Source organism: Somniosus microcephalus, chromosome 6 (assembly GCF_052327205.1).
Source record: "Somniosus microcephalus isolate GS21.2 chromosome 6, FLI_Smic_1.0, whole genome shotgun sequence".
Taxonomy (NCBI): domain Eukaryota; kingdom Metazoa; phylum Chordata; class Chondrichthyes; order Squaliformes; family Somniosidae; genus Somniosus; species Somniosus microcephalus.
This window is the reverse complement of record NC_140992.1, coordinates 52,729,927-52,744,864: the sequence shown is the minus strand read 5'-3', so window position 1 is coordinate 52,744,864 and position 14,938 is coordinate 52,729,927. Positions and strand designations below refer to the sequence as shown.

At 49.0% G+C, this 14,938-nt stretch overlaps 1 protein-coding gene across 1 annotated transcript in view; it reads right to left on the bottom strand.

Annotated features, from left to right (window-relative positions):
* The window catches only part of atp13a3 (ATPase 13A3), a 173,847-nt gene that overhangs the window by 109,369 nt on the left and 49,540 nt on the right, over nt 1-14,938 (bottom strand). The window lies entirely within an intron of this gene.

Genomic DNA, 14,938 nt, shown 5'->3' with positions numbered 1-14,938 from the left:
CACTATTACATTGATGATGCTGGAACTCTAGAGGTTTCCTCTGTGCCCGCCCCCATTTCAATGTATGTGGTGGGAAGTCAGGGGGGTAGTGCCCCGGCTGTGACTTTCTTTCCCAAGATTAGTAGCTGCAATTATCCATCCGAGTTAGCCGCAAATTACATTTTTCACCGTAACTCTTAATCGTGCGTCATGTCTTTGGGGGGAGAGGCTGGGGGGGGGGGGGGGGCGGGGGGGGAAGAGGCTAGGGGTGGGGAGGGGAGGGAGAGGGAGGGGCAGGGAGGGAGAGGGAGGGGGAGGGGGGCAGGGAGGGGGAGGGGCTTAGGGAGGGAGGGGGGAGAGGCTGGGGGGGGAGAGGCTGAAGGAGGGAGGGGGAGGAGGGAGAGGGAGGAGGGGGAGGAGGGAGGGAGGAGGGGGAGGAGGGAGAGAGAGGGGGAGGCGAGCGCGGGAGGCCGGGGGGGGGGGCGAGCGCGGGAGGCCGGGGGGGGGGGCGAGCGCGGGAGGCCGGGGGGGGGGGGCGAGCGCGGGAGGGCGAGCGCGGGAGGCCGGGGGGGGGGGGGGGGGGGCGAGCGCGGGAGGCCGGGGGGGGGGGGGGCGAGCGCGGGAGGCCGGGGGGGGGGGGGGCGAGCGCGGGAGGCCGGGGGGGGGGGCGAGCGCGGGAGGCCGGGGGGGGGGGGCGAGCGCGGGAGGCCGGGGGGGGGGGGGCGAGCGCGGGAGGCCGGGGGGGGGGGGGGCGAGCGCGGGAGGCCGGGGGGGGGGCGAGCGCGGGAGGCCGGGGGGGGGGCGAGCGCGGGAGGCCGGGGGGGGGCGAGCGCGGGAGGCCGGGGGGGGGGCGAGCGCGGGAGGCCGGGGGCGAGCGCGGGAGGCCGGGGGGGGGGGCGAGCGCGGGAGGCCGGGGGGGGGGGCGAGCGCGGGAGGCCGGGGGGGGGGCGAGCGCGGGAGGCCGGGGGGGGGGCGAGCGCGGGAGGCCGGGGGGGGGGGGGCGAGCGCAGGAGGCTGGGGGGCGAGAACAAAGATGGGGGAGATGGGGAGAGAGAAAAAGATGGAGAGAGAGAGAGAGAAAGAGATGGAGAGTGAGATGGAGAGAGAGAGAGAGCGAGAGATGGGGAGAGAGAGAAAGATGGGGAGAGAGAGAGAAAGAGATGGGGAGAGAGAAAGAGATGGGGAGAGAGAGAGAGAAAGAGATGGGGGAGAGAGAGAGAAAGAGATGGGGGAGAGAAAGAAAGAGATGGGGGAGAGAGAGAGAGAAAGAGATAGGGGAGAGAGAGAGAGAGACAGGGGGAGTAATATGCAGACAAATTAGGGAAATGAGTAAAAAACATAGAATAATAATCAACTACCCCAATATTAATTAGACAGAAGAGGTAGTTAAAGGGGGTAAGGGTAACACAAAGAATTCGACCCAACACAATCGTCGCTAAGCAAAAGGAAAAATATCTGACATATTGGGCAGAAACAACAAAAACCCAAAGCAAACTCAATTGCTACTTGGCCCTAAACAGACAATACAACATAGCTGATTACCTGACCATGGTAAAGGATAACAAACTGAGAAGAACCTCGACAAGGTACAGACTTAGCGAACATAGCCTAGCGATCGAAAAAGGCAGACACAGGCAGACCAGGCTGCCAAGAGAAGACAGGATATGCGCTCACTGCAGTCAGGGAGTAGTAGAGACAGAGATGCACTTCCTCACAGCCTGTGGAAAATATCAGGGCATCAGGGAGAATTTCTACCAAAAATTCTCACAAATATGCCCTGAATTCAGAAATCTGAATGACAACCAAAAACTCCCATTCCTACTGGGGGAGGAGAGAAGCTGTGTAACACTGGCGGCACACTATGTTACAGCTTGCCATGAACAGAGGGACAACCAGTAAACTAAGAAAAGAGTATATATAAACAAGGCGAATGTATATTTATACACTCAGGGATATACCTGTTTATGCACTGTATGAATAGAACTGCGTTTATGTGTTGAACCATAAATGTATTTTGATGCTTTGGCAACATAAGATGTACCTTATCATGCCAATAAAGCGATTTGAATTTGAATTTGAATGGAGTTCGTACAATGTCTACAGGACCCCTTTCTAACCCAATATGTAAAAAGCCCAACAAGGGAGGATTTGCTATTGGATCTAGTTATGGGGAATGAGCCAGAGCAGATAAAAAAAGTAAAAGTAGGGGAACATATAGGTAATAGTGACCATAATATAATATGCTTTAAGATGACAATAGAGAAGGACATAAGAATGACAAAAAACAAGTTAATAGATTGGAGAAAAGTTGATTTTGAGGGGCTGAGAATACAACTTGGGATGATAAAATAAGCAACAATATTGGCAAACAACGATGTAGAACGACAATGGGAAACATTTAAAACAGAGTGCAGGAAAAATATATTTTGCTGAAAGGAAAGAACAAACTAAACACTAATGAGACTCCATGGATGAATAAAGACATAAGGAAACAATACAGGGTAAGGAAAGAGGCATACATTAAGTATATAGACAGTAGAGGAGTGCATGATAAGAGAGAATATGAAGGGATTAGGAGAGAAGTCAAAAAAACAATTAGGAAGGCAAAGAGGAACTATGAAATTAAATTATCAAGGAACATAAAAAATAGTAAAATATTTTACAGGCACATCAATAAAAAAAGGTTGGGATGGGAATAAAGCCATTAAGGGATGAACAGGACAATATCACAGGTAACGATAGAGATGGCAGAAATATTAAATCATTATTTCGCTTCGTTATATACCAGGGAGATAGAACAGGTGGACATGACATTGGATGATGAGATGAATAATGAGATAAGTGCATTTAAAATAAAAAGGGGATATATTAAATAAACTAATTAAACTCAAAGAGAATAAAACTCCGGATCCGGATGGGTTGCATCCACGCATTTTAAAAGAATCTAGGGAAGGGATAGCAAAGGCATTACTACGCATATTTAATAATTCATTAGAAAATGGTGTAGTGTCAGGGGATTGGCGGATAGCTAACATAATAATATCTATATTTAAGAGGGATAGAACATGTCCAGGGAATTATAGACCAGTCAGCTTAACATCAGTGGTAGGAAAAATAATGGAATCCCTACTGAAGGAGAATAGAAAAACATCTAGAAACGAAAAGTATAATAATGAATAGTCAGCATGGATTTCAAAAGGGAAAATCTTGCCTGACCAACCTTATTGAATTTTTTGAAGAGGTAACAGAGAGAGTAGACAATGGTAATGCAGTAGATGTAATTTATCTAGATTTTCAAAAGGCCTTCGATAAGGTACCCCATAATAGACTAATGAATAAAGTCAAAGTATGCGGAGTCAAGGGACAAGTAGCAGATTGGATTGCTGGCTGGCTTCAAGACAGAAAGCAGAGAGTGCGGGTAAAGGGTAGCTATTCACAGTGGCAGAAGGTGGGTACTGGTGTTCCACAAGGATCAGTGCTGTGACCATTGCTGTTCACAATTTACATTAACGATTTAGACTTTGGAATCAAAAACACAATTTCTAAATTTGCAGATGATACCAAATTGGGGGGGATAGTCAATACTGAGGAGGACTGCAACAAATTACAGGAGAAAATTAATAAACTTGCAGAATGGACAAATAATTGGCAAATGAAGTTCAACACAGACAAATGTGAGGTATTACATTTTGGTAGGAAGAATAGGGAGGTCACTTATCACTTGGAGGGTGTGAGTCTAGGTGGGGTAGAGGAACAAAGGGATCTCGGAGTACAAATACACAAATCACTAAAAGTTGTGACACAGGTTAGCAAGGCCATAAAAAATGCAAACCAAGCACCAGGGTTTATTTCTAGAGGGATAGAATTGAAAAGTAGGGAAGTTATGCTAAACCTGTAGCGAACCTTGGTTAGGCCACACTTGGGAGTACGGCGTGCAGTTCTGGTCGCCATATTATAATAAGGATATAGAGGCACTGGAGAGGGTGCAGAGACGATTTACAAGGATGATACCAGAAATGCGAGGGTATACATATCAGGAAAGGATGAACAGGCTGGGTCTCTTTTCTCTTGAAAAAAGGCTGAGGGATGACCTAATAGAGGTCTATAAAATTATGAAAAGTTTTGATAGAGTGAATACAGAGAGAATGTTCCCACTTGTGGGGAAGAGCATAACTAGAGACCATCAATATAAGATAGTCACCAAGAAATCCAATAGGGAATTCAGAAGAAACCTCTTTACCCAAAGAGTGGTGAGAATCTGGAACTCGCTACCACAGGGAGTAGTTCAATCGAATAGTATAGATGCATTTCAGGGGAGGCTGGACAAGCATATGAGGGAGAAGGGAATAGAGGGTTATGCTGATAGATTTAGATGAGGAAAGGGAGGAGGCTCGAGTGGAGCATAAACACCGGCATGGACTTGTTGGGCCGAATGGCCTGTTTCTGTGCCGTATATCCTATGTAATCCTAGGTAAGACCGGGGCAAGAGAGAGAGACCAGGGCGAGAGAGACAGAAAGGGGGACGGAGGAAAGGAGAGCGGGCGGGCGAGGGTGGGGGCGAGAGGGAGGGGGAGGGAGGGCGGGCGAGGGAGGGGGAGGGAGGGCGGGCGAGGGAGGGGGAGGGAGGGCGGGCGAGGGAGGGGGAGAGAGGGCGGGCGAGGGAGGGGGAGAGAGGGCGGGCGAGGGAGGGGGAGAGAGGGCGGGCGGGCGAGGGGGAGAGAGGGCGGGCGGGCGAGGGGGAGAGAGGGCGGGCGGGCGAGGGGGAGGGCGGGCGGGCGGGCGAGGGGGAGGGCGGGCGGGCGGGCGAGGGGGAGGGCGGGCGAGGGGGCGGGCGGGCGAGGGGGCGGGCGGGCGAGGGGGCGGGCGGGCGAGGGGGCGAGGGGGCGGGCGGGCGAGGGGGCGGGCGGGCGAGGGGGCGGGCGGGCGAGGGAGAGAGAGGGCGGGCGGGCGAGGGGGAGAGAGGGCGGGCGGGCGAGGGGGAGAGAGGGCGGGCGGGCGAGGGGGAGAGAGGGCGGGCGGGCGAGGGGGAGAGAGGGCGGGCGGGCGAGGGGGAGAGAGGGCGGGCGAGGGGGAGAGAGGGCGGGCGGGCGAGGGGGAGAGAGGGCGGGCGGGCGAGGGGGAGAGAGGGCGGGCGGGCGAGGGGGAGAGAGGGCGGGCGGGCGAGGGGGAGAGAGGGCGGGCGGGCGAGGGGGAGAGAGGGCGGGCGGGCGAGGGGGAGAGAGGGCGGGCGGGCGAGGGGGAGAGAGGGCGGGCGGGCGAGGGGGAGAGAGGGCGGGCGGGCGAGGGGGAGAGAGGGCGGGCGGGCGAGGGGGAGAGAGGGCGGGCGGGCGAGGGGGAGAGAGGGCGGGCGGGCGAGGGGGAGAGAGGGCGGGCGGGCGAGGGGGAGAGAGGGCGGGCGGGCGAGGGGGAGAGAGGGCGGGCGGGCGAGGGGGAGAGAGGGCGGGCGGGCGAGGGGGAGAGAGGGCGGGCGGGCGAGGGGGAGAGAGGGCGGGCGGGCGAGGGGGAGAGAGGGCGGGCGGGCGAGGGGGAGAGAGGGCGGGCGGGCGAGGGGGAGAGAGGGCGGGCAGGCGAGGGGGAGAGAGGGCGGGCGGGCGAGGGGGAGAGAGGGCGGGCGGGCGAGGGGGAGAGAGGGCGGGCGGGCGAGGGGGAGAGAGGGCGGGCGGGCGAGGGGGAGAGAGGGCGGGCGAGGGAGGGGGAGAGAGGGCGGGCGGGCGAGGGGGAGAGAGGGCGGGCGGGCGAGGGGGAGAGAGGTCGGGCGAGGGAGAGAGCGCGACGGAGGGAGAGAGGAAGAGAGGGAGGGAGGGAGCATTAACGGGGGGGAGGGAGGGAGAGGGGTGAGGGTCTAGATGTGTGTAGTCCGTTCTCGGGGACTGAGCGGCAGCCACATTTTGGAACAACACAGGTGGAGGCGCAGCCCATGTACAATGGCCGCTGGAAGGAGGCTAAAGCAAACAAGTTTTAGGCCCCCAGAGAAACAAAAAATTCAGAAAATTGTTGAAAACCGGAAAAAAATACGGGAATGTGATGTTGAACGTCCCGCGGTAAGTTCCAGTTAAATTCTGCCAGGTGCTGTCCCCGTTTTGATAGAATCTATCAGGGTTATTTAAATCATGTTATGAGAGAGGGGAAATAGTTTGTGCCCCCGTTTTTACCTCAGAGTCTGAGAGAGATGGAGGGAACGGCAGCTGTAAAGCAACAAACAACTTCTCCAAAACTGATCCCAACTCATCGGAAGTATAACCACTTTATTCACTTTCTTATTTAAGCTCCGTTTAGAATTAGAGTTTACTTTATTATTTGGTTGTATGTTTAATGACAGCGTTGAAGAGGGAAAGAGAAACTTGATGCAACTTCTGTCAAAGCTGCAACGAGTCTTGAAAGAATTTAAAGATTTTTAATGAACTTTTCATAAAAAATGTGTTAAAAACACTTTTGTCCCCCCTAAGTTTCGAATATGAATTTGGAAGAAACAGAAATAAAAATCAATCTCATCTAAACAAGTTTCAACCAGGTCTTGAAGTCCAAATGCTTTTAAAAAGGCTCCAAAATGCTTAAAACATTTTAAAATTGAAAAATTCTCAATATTTGATTTTGAATGATCGACTAAAGTGAATAGCTTTGCACAAACATGCAACCATGCTGTTGGAGGGGGAGGGCAGGGAGGAGTTACATATTTTTTAAAAAGTCAATAAAAAGTATTAAGACGTTTAGGAAGATAACCAAAAAAGGGGAAAAACACAAACCATTTTATTTTATCTGTTGTTCTGTAGTCCTAACAAGCCCCAGGAATGATGTAAATATAGATTTCCTCTTAAACGTTTCGTGGAGTGTTAAAAGAAACATGAGTTATGTAATGACGTATAAAAATTGCAGGAAGCTATTTTAGAAGAAACTACTATTTGTTTATTGAGAAAGACACAGAAAATACTTCGATTAAACAAATAATTTACAATTTTGATTTGGTATAAATGTTTGAAATACAAAATTAAAAATTGAGAGTACAATGAAGTTTGTTTCCCACTATACCATTGGGAAGTACCTAAAATAATTCAACACTTTTCGTGATAAGAGCAGGGATTAATATTGTGGAGAATGTTTGGGAGAAAAACATTAGAAGCAAAATTCATAAATTAATATCTTTACATCAACATATTAGTAAATATTTCCAAGTTAGTCTGATTGGTTCTCCTGTCCAGGAAGAAAGATGTGACTGCGAGTCAGGAAGGTATCAGGACCCAGGATGTAGTGATGGAGGAGCTTCAGCCCTGGACATTGCCCAACAGGTACGAGGTACTTTCTACCACTCTGAATGAGGAAAAGGACTGCAGGGAGGATGGGCAAACTGACCACGGCACTGTGGTACAGGGGGCCATGCAAATGGGGGGAGAAGGAAGGAATGTGGTAATAGTAGGGGACAGTATAGTCAGGGGGGATAGATACTGTTCTCTGCCGCCGCGAAAGAGTCCCAAAGGCTGTGCGGCCTGCCCGGTGCCAGGGTTATTTTGCCTCGTGGCTGGAGAAGAACTTGGAGTGGTGGGGGGGAGGGGGGATGCAGTTGTCATAGAAACATAGAAGATATGAGCAGGAGTAGGCTATTCGGCCCTTCGAGCCTGCTCCGCCATTTAATGCGATCATGGCTGATCAAATTCAGTACCCTGTCCCTGCTTTCTCCCTATATCCCTTGATCCCTTTAGCCTTAAGAAATATATCGAACTCCTTCTTGAATATAGTTAATGAATGAATTGGTCTCAACTGCCTTTTGTGGTAGAGAATTCCACAGGTTTACCACTCTCTGGGTGAAGAAATTCCTCATCTCTGTCCTAAAAGGCTTACCCCTTATCTTTCGACTGTGACCCCTGGTTTTGGACTCCCCTGCAATTGGGAACATCCTTCCTGCATCTAGTCTGTCTAGTCCTGTTAGAATGTTATAATTTTCAATGAGATCCCCTCTCATTCTTCTAAACTCCAGCGAATATAAGCACAATCGACCCAATCTCTCCTCATACGTCATTCCTGCCATCCCAGTTATCAGTCTGGTGAATCTTCGCTGCACTCCCTCCATGGCAAGAACATCCTTCCTCAGATAAGGCAACCAAAACTGCACACAATACTCAAGGTGTGGTCTCACCAAGGCCCTGACAACTGCAGCAAGACATCCTTGCTTCTGTACTTGAAGCCTCTCGCTATGAAGGCCATCATACCATTTGCCTTCTTAACCGCCTGCTGCACCTGCATGCTTACCTTCAGCGACTGGTGGACAAGGACACCCAGGTCTCGTTGCACTTCCCCTTCTCCCAATCTATTGCCGTTCAGATAATAATCTGCCTTCCTGTTGCTGCCACCAAAGTAGATAACCTCGCATTTATCCATATTATACTGCATCTGCCCAATCACCCAACCTGTCCAAATCATACTGCAGTTTCTCGGAATCCTCCTCCCAGCACACACCCACCCAGCTTTGAGTCGTCTACAAACTTGGAGATATTACATCTAGTTCCCTCGTCTAGATCATTAATATATATTGTGAATAGCTGGGGTCCTAGCACCCATCCCTGCGGTACCCCACTAGTCACTGCCTGCCATTCAGAAAAAGACCCGTTTATTCCAACTCTTTGCTTCCTGTCTGCCAACCAGTTCTCTATACAAGTCAGTACCTTACCCCCAATCCCATGTGCTTTAACTTTACACGCTAATCTCTTATGCAGGACCTTATCAAAAGCCTTTTGAAAGTCCAAATACACCACACCCACTGGTTCTCCCTTATCTATTCTACCAGTTACATCCTCAAAAAATTCCAGTAGATTAGTCAAGCACGATTTACCTTTTGTGAATCCATGTTGACTTTTTCCGATCCTGTCACTGTTTTCCAAGTGCTCTGCTATTACATCTTTTATAATGGACTCTAGTATTTTCCCCACTACCGATGTCAGGCTTATAATTCCCTGTTTTCTCTCTACTACCTTTCTTAAATAGTGGGGTTATATTAGCTACACTCCAATCCATGGGAACTGTGCCTGAGTCTATAGAATTTTGGAAGATGACCAGCAATGCATCTACTATTGCTAGGGCCACTTCCTTAAGTACCCTACGATGTAGATTATCAGGCCCTGGGGATTTATCGGCCTTCAATCCCGTCAATTTTCCTAACACCATTTCCCTACAAATACTGATTTCATTCAGTTCCTCCCTCTCATTAGACCCTATGTTCCCAGCATCTCTGTGAGGTTATTTGTGTCCTCCTTTGTGAAGACAGAACCAAAGTATGTATTTAATTGGTCTGCCATTTCTTTGTTCCCCATTATAAATTCCCCTGATTCTGACTGCAAGGGACCTACGCTTGACTTTACCAATCATTTTCTCTTCACATATCTATAGAAGCTTTTACAGTCAGTTTTTATGTTCCCTGCAAGCTTACTCTCATGCTCTATTTTCCCCCTCTTAATTAATCCTTTTTGTCCTCATTTGCTGCATCCTAAACTGCTCCAAATCCTCGGGTTTGATGCTTTTTCTGGCCAATTTATATGTCCTCTCCTTGGATCTTATGCTATCCCTAATCTCCCTTGTTAGCCACGGTTGCGCCACCTTTTTTGTTTTATTTTTATGAGACAGGGATGAACAAATTCTGTAGTTCATCCATGCAATCTTTAAATGTTTGCGATTGCCTATCCACCGTCAACCCTTTAAGTAACGTTCCCCAATCCATCCTAGCCAACTCGCGCCTCATACCATCGTAGTTTCCTTTATTTAAATTCAGGACCCGAGTCTCTGAGTCAACTACTGCACTCTCCATCTTAATGAAGAATTCTATCATATTATGATCGCTCCTCCCCAAGGTGGGCCTCGCACAACAAGATTGCTAATCAATCCTTTCTCATTACATAATACCCAGTCTAAGATGGCCTGATGTTTAGTTGGTTCCTCAACATATTGGTCCAGGAAACCATCCGGTATACACTCTAGGAATTCCTCCTCCACAGTATTGTTACTAATTTGGTTAGCCCATTCTATATGTAGATTAAAGTCACCCATGATAACTGCTGTGCCCTTATTGCACGCGTTAGTAATTTCCTGTTTAATGCCATCCCCAACCTCAGCATTACTGTTTGGGGGTCTGTATACAACTCCCACTAACGTTTTCTGCCCCTTGGTATTTCTCAGCTCTACCCATACAGATTCCACATCATCAGAGCTAATATTCTTCCTTACTATTGTGTTAATCTCCTCTTTAACCAGCAATGCTATTCCACCTCCTTTTCCTTTTTGCCTGTCCTTCCTGAATATTGAATATCCCTGGATGTTGAATTCCCAGCCTTGGTCACCCTGGAGCCATGTCTCCGTAATCCCTATTATATCTTATCCGTTTACATCTATTTGCCCAGCTAATTCATCCACCTTATTACGAATGCTCCTCGCATTAAGACACAAAGCCTTCAGGCTTGTTTTTTTTTAATACTCTTAGTCATTTTAGAATTATTATTTACTGTGGCCCTGTTTGATTTACACACTTGATTTCTCTGCCTTCCACTTTTGCTTTTCTCCTTCCTGTCTTTTGCTTCTATCCTTGCTTCCCTTTCCTCTGTCTCCCTGTACAGGTTCCCAACCCCCTGCCATTTTAGTGTAGGAACCATGTAGGAACCAACGACATAGGTAGAACTAAGAATGAGGTTCTGCTGAGGGAGTATGAGGAGCTAGGGTCTAAATTAATAAGCAGAACCACAAAGGTAATAATCTCTGGATTACTATCTGAGCCACGCGCAAATTGGCATAGGGTCAAGCAGATTAGAGAGTTAAATGCATAGCTCAAAGAGTGGTGTAGGAAAAAGGGGTTTCAATTCATCGGGCACTGGCACCAGTACTGGGGAAAGAGGGATCTGTTCCGTCGGGACTGACTCCACGTAAACCGGGCTGGGTCCAGTGTCCTGGCAAATTGAATAACTAGGGCTGTAGATAGGGCTTTAAACTAAAAAAGGGGAGGTGGGGGGTTTGGGTCAGGTGAGGGAAAATTTAGAAATCTAAAGAGAAAGGTCAAGGCAATAGAGCAGTGTAGCGATTTGGGTAAAAATAAGCAGAGTGTGACAGGAAGGGACACGTTTAATCGTAGCAGTGCAGCAGAGAAGAAGGTCAAAGCATGGAATAATGGTAAAAAATTCAAATTAAAGGCTCTTTATCTGAATGCACAAAGCATTCATAACAAGATAGATGAACTAGTGGCACAAATAAAGATAAATGGGTTTGATCTAATAGCCATTACAGAGACACGGTTGCAAGGTTGCCAAGGTTGGGAACTAAATGTTCCAGGGTACTTGACGTTTCTAGAAAAAACAGGCATAATGGAAAAGGAGGGGGAGTAGCCCTGATAATAAAGGATGACATAAGGACAGTAGCGAGAAAGGATCTTGGCTCGGAAGATCAGGAAGTAGAATCAGTATGGGCGAAAATAAGGACTAACAAGGGGCAGAAAACACTGGTAGGAATAGTATATAGGCCCCCTAACAATAGCGATACCGTTGGACAGAATATTAATCAAGAAATACTAAGAGCTTGCAACAAAGGTAATACAATAATCTTGGGGGACTTTAATCTTCATATAGACTGGACAAATCAAATTGGCAAAGGTAGTCTGGAGAACGAGTTCATGGAATGCTTTCGGGACAGTTTCCTAGAACAATATGTCATGGAACCAACCAGGGAACAGGCTATTTTAGATCTTGTATTGTGTAATGAGACAGGGTTAATTAGCAATCTCATAGTAAAGGATCATCTGGGGCAGAGTGATCATAATATGATGGAATTTTACATTAATTTTGAGAGTGACTTGCCCAAGTCCGAAACTAGGGTCTTAAACTTAAATAAAGCCTATTACATAGGTATGAGGGGCGAGTTGGCTAAGGTAGATTGGAAAAATAGATTAAAAGGTATGGTGGTAGATAAGCAGTGGCTAGCATTTAAAGAAATATTTCATAATTCTCAACAAAAATACATTCCATTGCGAAACAAAAACTCCATGGGAAAAGTGATCCAACCGTGGCTAACTAATTCAAAGATTCAAATCGGCGGCAGTTGCGAGGTGAGGCCCGATCAGAGCATCGGACCTGTGAAGGGGCAGTGACCGGCGGCAGTTAAAAGCGGCGGCAGATTCAAATCGGCGGCAGTTGCGAGGTGAGGCCCGATCAGAGCATCGGACCTGTGAAGGGGCAGTGACCGGCGGCAGTTAAAAGCGGCGGCAGATTCAAATCGGCGGCAGTTGCGAGGTGAGGCCCGATCAGAGCATCGGACCTGTGAAGGGGCAGTGACCGGCGGCAGTTAAAAGCGGCGGCAGATTCAAATCGGCGGCAGTTGCGAGGTGAGGCCCGATCAGAGCATCGGACCTGTGAAGGGGCAGTGACCGGCGGCAGTTAAAAGCGGCAGCAGATTCAAATCGGCGGCAGTTGCGAGGTGAGGCCCGATCAGAGCATCGGACCTGTGAAGGGGCAGTGACCGGCGGCAGTTAAAAGCGGCGGCAGATTCAAATCGGCGGCAGTTGCGAGGTGAGGCCCGATCAGAGCATCGGACCTGTGAAGGGGCAGTGACCGGCGGCAGTTAAAAGCGGCGGCAGATTCAAATCGGCGGCAGTTGCGAGGTGAGGCCCGATCAGAGCATCGGACCTGTGAAGGGGCAGTGACCGGCGGCAGTTAAAAGCGGCGGCAGATTCAAATCGGCGGCAGTTGCGAGGTGAGGCCCGATCAGAGCATCGGACCTGTGAAGGGGCAGTGACCGGCGGCAGTTAAAAGCGGCGGCAGATTCAAATCGGCGGCAGTTGCGAGCTGGTGCAGTCGGGAGAGCAGGAGGCCAGTAACTCTTATATAGGTGGAGCTGTTGCTAAACCCGAAACACTACAGTGTAGTGTCTCCCACCCTTCCACCTCCTCTAACCTTTTAGGGGTTAGGGGAAGTTGAAAAGGTAGGTTCAATTTATTTTATTTCAGGAGCCTAACCTAGGTGGAAAAGGTTCCAGGACAGGAGGCGGCAGTGAAAATACAACACCAGAAAACAGGTAGGTGACTGGTTGGTGAGTACTTTCACAAACTTATTCTAAGTAGAATTCAATAATTAAGCTAAATCGTAGTAAATAAAAGGGTATTGTAAGGGTTAAGTCATGGAAAGGCAGCTCGGACCCGTGTCATGCTCCTCCTGTGCCATGTGGGAAATCAGGGACACTGTCCCTGACAACTATGTGTGCAGGAAGTGTGTCCAGCTGCAGCTCCTAGCGGACCGCATGGCGGCGCTGGAGCTGCGAATGGACTCACTCTGGAGCATACGCGATGCTGAGGATGTTGTGGATAGCACATTCAGTGAGTTGGTCACACCGCAGGTAAAGGCTAGCTCAGACAGTAAATGGGTGACCAAAAGGCAGGGTAAAGGCAGGAAGGTAGTGCAGGAGTCACCTGTGGTCATCTCCCTCCAAAACAGGTTTACCGTTTTGGGTACTGTTGGGGGAGATGACTTATCAGGGGAAGGCACCAGCAGCCAGGTTCAGGGCACCATGACTGGCTCTGCTGCACAGAAGGGCGGGAAAAAGAGGGATAGGGCTATAGTGATAGGGGATTCAATTGTAAGGGGGATAGATAGGAGTTTCTGTGGCCGAGACCGAGACTCCAAGATGGTATGTTGCCTCCCTGGTGCAAGGGTCAAGGATGTCTCGGAGCGGGTGCAGAGCATTCTGAAGGGGGAGGGGGATCAGCCAGTTGTCGTGGTACATGTAGGTACCAACGATGTAGGTAAAAAGAGGGAGGAGGTCCTACAAGCTGAATTTAGGGAGTTAGGAGCTAAATTGAAAAGTAGGACCTCAAAGGTAGTAATCTCTGGATTGCTACCAGTGCCACGAGCTAATAAGTTTAGAGAGAGTAAGATAGATAAGCTAAATACGTGGCTTGAGCAGTGGTGCAAGGGAGAGGGATTTAAATTCTTGAGGCATTGGAACCAGTTCTTGGGGAGGAGTGACCTGTACCAAGGGGACGGTCTACACCTGAACTGTGAGGGAGCCGATGTCCTCGGGGTAATATTTTCTAGGGCGGTTCGGGAGGATTTAAACTAATTTGGCAGGGGGATGGGAACCTAGGTAGTGGAAAAGAGGGAAGTCATATGAAGTCAGAAATAGATGGTAGAAAGGTGAGAAGCAATAAGCAAAGGAGAGAAACACAAAGGGCCAAACTAATTCATAATGAGAGTGTGAAAAAAGCAAGCCTGAAGGCTTTGTATCTTAATGCTAGAAGCATTAGGAACAAGGTGGATGAATTAGTTGTGGAAATAGAGGTAAACAAGTATGATTTGATTGGGATTACAGAAACGTGGCTGCAGGGTGGGCAAGGCTGGGAACTTAACATCCAGGGATATACAATATTTAGGAAGGATCGGCAAAAAGGTAGGGGAGGTGGGGTAGCATTGCTGGTAAAGGAGGGGATTAATGCAATGGAAAGGAAGGATATTAACTCGGATGAAACGGAATCTGTATGGGTAGAAATGAGAAATAGCAAGGGGAGGAAAACGTTAGTGGGTGTGATATATAGGCCTCCAAATAGTAATATGGAGGTGAGGGAAGGCATAAAAAGGGAAATTAGAGAAGCGTGCGATAAGAGCACAGCTGTCATCATGGGTGACTTTAATTTACATATTGATTGGACTACCCAAATTAGTAAAAATTCTGAGGAGGAGGAATTCCTGGAATGTTTTCGGGACGGTTATCTGGACCAATATGTCGAGGAGCCGACTCGAGATCAGGCCATTTTAGACTGGGTATTGTGCAATGAGAAGGGACTTATCAGCAATCTTCTTGTACGAGGCCCCTTGGGTCAGAGCGATCATAATATGATCGAGCTCTCAGTCGAGATGGAGAGTGAGGAAATTGAATCAGAGACTAAGGTCCAGAACTTAAATAAAGGGAATTACGAGGGTATGAGACGGGAATTGGGTAAGATTGATTG